The sequence below is a fragment of the Psammomys obesus genome, unplaced genomic scaffold, assembly GCF_907164565.1.
Source record: "Psammomys obesus unplaced genomic scaffold, mPsaObe1.curated_primary_1811, whole genome shotgun sequence".
In the NCBI taxonomy this organism is placed as follows: domain Eukaryota; kingdom Metazoa; phylum Chordata; class Mammalia; order Rodentia; family Muridae; genus Psammomys; species Psammomys obesus.
In genome coordinates this window covers 18978623-18984622 of record NW_026596051.1, presented here as the reverse complement: position 1 = coordinate 18984622, position 6000 = coordinate 18978623, and the positions used below count along the sequence as shown (strand labels likewise).

The window sequence follows — 6000 nt, the reverse complement described above, 5'->3', positions numbered from 1 at the left end:
TCTTCCGTTCCAAACAGGAAGAAAGGGAAGCACAGAGTGGTTGAGAAACATTCTTGGGAGTCACCCAGCCAGCCAGAGGACAGCAGCCCCACTCTGGTGGCTAGGAGGCCCAGAGGGCAGGGATGCCCCAGGTGAAGGCCACCTGGCCATTCTCTAATAGCATTCTCAGGAATGCTATTTAGAGCAGGGATTCACAGACTCACCTGATAACAAGGGTCATTTAGCAAAGAATCCAAACTCGTCACCCTCACCGAGTGAGCACAGGGTCCCAGATCTAACTTTGGGGACAGCCATGTTTAGGAAAAGTTTCTCTGGACACCACCCGGGAGATCTGTGCACCTTTGCTGTTGCTTTGTTGGCTCTACAGGGGCGTAAAATAAGTGCTCAATCAGTGCTTGCTAAACTCCCTGGTCAGTCATCTTAGCCCCGGCTTTAATCACCAGGCACGAGAGTGGCTGAACTGTCTGCACCCTAGCACAGCCATTCCTTTGGTAGCTGTTCCCATCTCTCCGCCTCTACTCTCTGATGTGTGAGCCCCTCTCATAACCCCAAAGCCCAGGCAGAGCTCCTAAATGGTTTCTTGGAACCCAGCAAGGGAATGCTGACCAGGAGCTGACATTCTGATGGCTGATAAGAAGAAGGAAGGTCAGAAGGAGGCTGGCCCCTTCCAAGCAGGGCGGGTCCAGCCTGCTGATGACTCAGGTTGTCTGATTGGAGCTCAGTGGCCTGGGCAGGGCCTGTTCTGCTACCTCCTGGGGACTGAGACAGTCCTCCAGCACAAGTAAAGGAGGCCCGGAGGCCCGTTACTGCTCCCCCTCCCCCCCCCCCCCTTTTTTTTCTCTTTGGCAGCGGCTGCTCTCCTGACAAGGTAAGTTCTAGATATCTCTGCTGGGTGGGCCCTGGGAGAGACCTACAATCTGCTCACCTGTGGAGTTGCGCTCGGGCTGGTGAACACTTGAACAGGTCTGGTCTGGAGCAGCAGGGAGGACAGCAGCAGGTGGATGTGGTCAAGGAAAGGGACCCTGGTATTCTCCAGTCTGAAAAGTAGGTGAAACTGGGCCCTGTCAGGGCTGACAAGAGATATGACCACAGAGGGTGTGGTCTCCCCGAGACACTACCAGGACACAAGGATAGTCCTGCTGTGTGAGTCTGTTGGCCTTTGGATTCTAAGGCTGGCCTGGGCTGGTGAGTGTATGGACTTTGTACAGAAGCTGAGGAAGCCAGCTCAGGCCCTAGAGAATGGGGTAGGCCTCCTTAAAATGTGTTTGTTCGTGGGTACTGTAAGCCCAGGGATGCCCCCCTCTTTCCCCACCCCCAGGCCTGGGAAGACTGGAGCCTGTGTGGCCTATGTGCATTTTGTTCTAGCAGGGTGGCCCCAGCAGAAATTGTTCATGGTGAAGGGTGTGTCTCTCCAGCAACCCAGCAGAGTGGAGTCTCAAATTCCACAAATTTGAACAAGGTGCTAGTACAGAATCCTGCCTCAGTTTCCCTTGGTGCTTCAGGATAGTAGGAGAGCCCTAGGCTCTGCCCCAGGCTTCTGTAGTTAACAGCATGAGAAGGTGTGGCCCAAAGCCACGTGCAGGCTGGACTGTAAGAGGGCTGGGGTGTGACTCTGAGTAGAATCTTCAGCAGGACCCCATTCACTGTGCCCATCTCAGTTCTTCTGTCATTTGCCCTCCATATGCATCTAGCCTTGTCCTCTGGCCAGGACTCATAGACTTCAGTATTCAGAACTTGTCAGATGAAGGCAGGACAGAGAGTCCCCGAACAGCCCTCTGTCTCTTGTTGTTGGTGTCTCTTGTTAGGGTGGTGAAAGGTGGTGCTGGAGTATTGGTGCTTCTATTTCTGTGATAAACGCCAGGACCAAAACAGCTCCTGGAGGAAAGGCATCTTAAAACTTGTAGTCCATCATGCAGGGAAGCCCAGGCAGACACTGTCACAGAGGCCATGGAGAAATGCTGTTTTTTTTTTTTTTTTTTTTTCTTTTCTTTTTTGAGACAAGGTCTCGCTAGGTAGCTCTGGCTGTCCTAGAACTCACTCCGTAGACCAGGCTGGCCTTGAACTCACAGAGATCTGCTTGCCTCTACCTCCTGTGTGCTGGGATAAAAGGTCTGTGCTGTCACACCCATCCTGCTTTTTCTTTTTTCTTTTTTAAAATTGAATCTCACCATGTCCCCTTGCAGGCCTGGAATTCAGTATGTAGACCATGCTGGCCTCCAACTCACAGAGATCTACCTGACTCTGCCTCTCATGTTCTGGGATTAAAGGTATATGCCACCACGTCTAACCAGTTTGCTTTTTTAAATGTCCTAGGACCACCTGCCAAGACCTGGTACCACCCACATCAATAATTACTCAAGAAAATGCTCCACAGAGTTGCCTACAGGCCAATCTCATGGGGAAATTTTCTCAATTGAGGTTCCATCTTCCCAGATGACATTAGCTTATGTTAAACTGACAAAAAAGTGACCATCAACTCAGGATCTAATGCAGATGTTAGTTCAGTTGGAGGTCTCACCACAGTCAAATCCCCATTCTGTCCCAGGACCACCCCCACATATTTGTAACCCACTGGACTGGGGGACATGTCCTCTTGATTTGTATATCCACTGAGGCTCATTTTTTGTGCCGTGACGGTCAGCATCTCCTGAGAATGCCACGGTTCCACACCCACCTTCCCAATGGCATTAAACGGTTTCATTCCAAAGTCCCCTGAGCTCCCCTGTGACAGACAGCCCCTCTGCTGGCCCCACGCTCTGTATCCTAGGTTGGTCTTCTCTTTTCCCGTGCAGAGGAGTGGAGTGTGCTTGAGTGCCCACGTGGCCCGAGACTGCTTCCTGCCCCATGTGTCTCCAGGGCGTGCCTCCTGGGTAGACAGGGAAAGCCCTGGTTCTTTATCATTGCACTTGCTATGCAGTGTGGGAGGGCGTGTGACTTACTCTGACACCCAGGCTGTTTCCAAGGTGCTGGTGTTGTAAACAGCTGGATTGGCACCTGTCCCCACACCAAAGGCAGCAATCTGAAAACGAGTACCCAGGAATGGGGCTGCTGGCCAAAGGTGAATGCGATTGTGATTGCAAGTGTTGGTGACCTAGTGGCACTCTGAGCTTGGCTGCCTGCCAAGGATGTCAGTGTTGCTGATCTAACCTTGGAGGTAACAAAGAGAGTCTTGGGGTCAGTCGACATCATGTCATGTTTTAAGGTACTAGATAGGAATGGGGAAGTCAGTCCCCTTTTGTTGGCTCAATTGTCGGTGTCTGGTGAGGTCTGTTACCCACCTAGTTTCTTGTCCCCACTGTGGGCCGCAGAACCAAGTCCTTCCCTTGGAGTGAAAGAGAACTGGGGCTGGCATTGCAGATGCTTCTCATCAAGGTGTCTGCTTGCCTCCACCTCACTCCTGCTTGTCCACCTTGAGGCTCACATCGCCCAGCACTCTGACACCCACCCAGCCTCCAAGACTGTGCTCACGTGTCACTGGGTTGAGTCCTAGAAGCCCTTCCTCCCTGCTGAGCAGGGTGGCCGTACCCACTTGTCCACTTGTGTTTGTAGCATTGGACAATGAACTTCCAGGACTCTGCTTTTGGCCCTCCCTTTGCTAGCCATGAGTCTGTGTGGTAACGTGTCTCTGGTCCCCTCTGCACTGTCCTGGGGAGGTCCCGTGTCGTGCACTTAGGGAATAATTTTCAGATCTCTTGCTGTAGATGTGGGAGGGAGGGAGAGGAGGGGAGGAACATAAATTTGAGGAATGCACCGGGTGGCGGGGGCCTTTTCTCCCCCATTTACTTAGTGTCATAGTTACTTTTTGATTGCCATGAAGAGACACCATGATCAAGGTAAATCACAAATGAAAGCATTTAATTGTGGGCTTGCTTACACTGTCAGAGGGTTAAGTCAATGGCAGTCATGGCAGGGAACATGGGGGCAAACCCGCAGGCATGGCATCGAGTATAGCTGAGAGCTGACATCCTGATCCACAGGCAGGAGGCAGGGAGGGCGTGACACTGGGCCTGGTGTGGGCTTTTGAAACCTCAAAGCCACCCTCCTTGACCCTTTTCAAGGCCACACCTCCTAATCCTTCCTAAACAGTCCACCAAGAAGGGACCAAACATTGAAATATAAGCCTATGGCCTGGCAGCAGTGGCACATACCTTTAATCCCAGCACTTGGGAGGTAGGTGGAGTTCAAGGCCAGCCTGGTCTACAGAGTGCTTTTCCAAGACTGACAAGATAACATGGGCATGTCTCAGAAATTAAAAACAAAAAACAACCAAAACCAACTAGCAAACAACCCCCCTACCCAAATCATACGTATAAACCATTCTTATTCAAAACACCACACTTAGCTAGCCTGCCTTGTTTACAACAGGTTGGACTTAGGGCATTACCTTACACCTTGTGTATTAATCATGTTTTTTTTTTTAGAGGAATAGAACTAATAGAATGAATATAAAATGTTCAATGTTATATATATATGACTATATATTATATGTATGCATAGTCATATATGATTTATTATATGGTTTACTGTCTGTGATCCAGCTAGTCCAACAATTTCTGTCCACATGGCTGGATGTCTCAACATTTTCAGTATTAGCTGGAATCCCAAAGAATTCGGCTCCAATGCCAGTGAAGGAATGGGCTTGCCAGAGAGAGGGAGAGCAAGCTTCCTTCTTCCATGTCCTTAGTTAGGTAGCCAGCAGAAGATGTGGCCCAGATTAAAGGTGGGTCTTCCCATCTCAAAAGATCTGGATTAGAGGTGGGTCTTCCCACTTCAGATGACTTAATTAAGAAAAAAAACAATTCTCACATGTGACCCTAGCCACTTGGGTTTTAGCTGACAACCGAGAACAGGTATCACACCTTGGGTTACCATCCAGCGCTTCTTCATTTCCTGGCTCAAAGTGCTCTAGCCGAGTCCATTGGAACTTCTTTCAGTTAGTTCTTGTGTCTTATCACAGTGGGGACCTACTGAGCTACCAATCATCCTTCCTTCCTTCCTCCCTCCCTTTCCTTTCTTCTTTCCTTCCTTCCTTCCTTCCCTTCCCTTCCTTCTTTCTTTCCTCCCTTCCTTCCTTCCTCCCTCCCTCCCTTTCCTTTCTTCTTTCCTTCCTTCCTTCCTCCCTCCCTCTTTTCCTTCCTTCCTCCCTCCCTTTCCTTTCTTCTTTCCTTCTTTTCTTCCTTCCTCCCTCCCTCCCTTTCCTTTCTTCTTTCCTTCCCTCACTCCCTCCCTTCCTTCCTCCCTCCCTCCCTTCCTTCCTTCCTTTCTCTTTCTTTCTTTCTTTCCTTCTTTCTTTCTTTCTTTCTTTCTTTCTTTCTTTCTCTCTCTCTTTCTTTTTTCTTTCTTTATTTCTCTCTCTTTCTTTCTTTCCACCTTTCTATCTATCTGCCTATCTGTTTATCTACCTATCCATGGTTGATTATCAGTCCAGCAATTGTACCCTCTGACTTCCTGGCCCCAACAGCCACTCCACGCCCATCTGTATATTTCCCACCCTTCCAGAAAATGTATTTAGGCACATTTCATGAGCCACAGCTGTCTGGGCACTTTCCACCCATCTGCAATCAAGATTTAGTCACTTGATGCCCTGGCCCTCTGCCTGCCCTGTCCCAGCCTTGGGGATAGAGCCATTTTGTCTGTCTGGCCCCTGTAGTTATCATTGCCACTTGACTATGAGCTCCAGTGTGTGGTGTAGGCTATATCTATATCAGCTATATCTCCTATGCTCAGCACTGGTCTATCTCCTCCACTCTTGCCCCTGCTGAAATATGACAGTAGGGATAATGGCTTTCTTTGTAGTCCTCTCCTTTGTGCCTCAGACCTGGAGGCTGAGTTGGACGTAGCTACCCAGAAGACTCACCTAACTGTTGACCCCAGAACCTGTTCCTCCTCAGTCACCTCTGAGGAGACCTGTGTGCTGGGTGACTAGTGGGATATGGATGTCTATCATCAGAGGTAAAGGTCCCCCTGCCATGGCAGATGAGAGGAGGCCCCACAGTACAT

At 49.8% G+C, this 6000-nt stretch overlaps 1 protein-coding gene across 1 annotated transcript in view; it reads left to right on the top strand.

Annotated features, from left to right (window-relative positions):
* The first annotated feature begins 792 nt into the window (after nt 1-792).
* Nucleotides 793-6000, top strand: part of Sh3tc1 (SH3 domain and tetratricopeptide repeats 1) — a 45151-nt gene continuing 39943 nt past the window's right edge. The window contains exon 1 of the mRNA XM_055623735.1: nt 793-868. The gene's annotated coding sequence lies outside the window, so the exon portion shown is untranslated. The remainder of the gene's footprint in view (nt 869-6000) is intronic.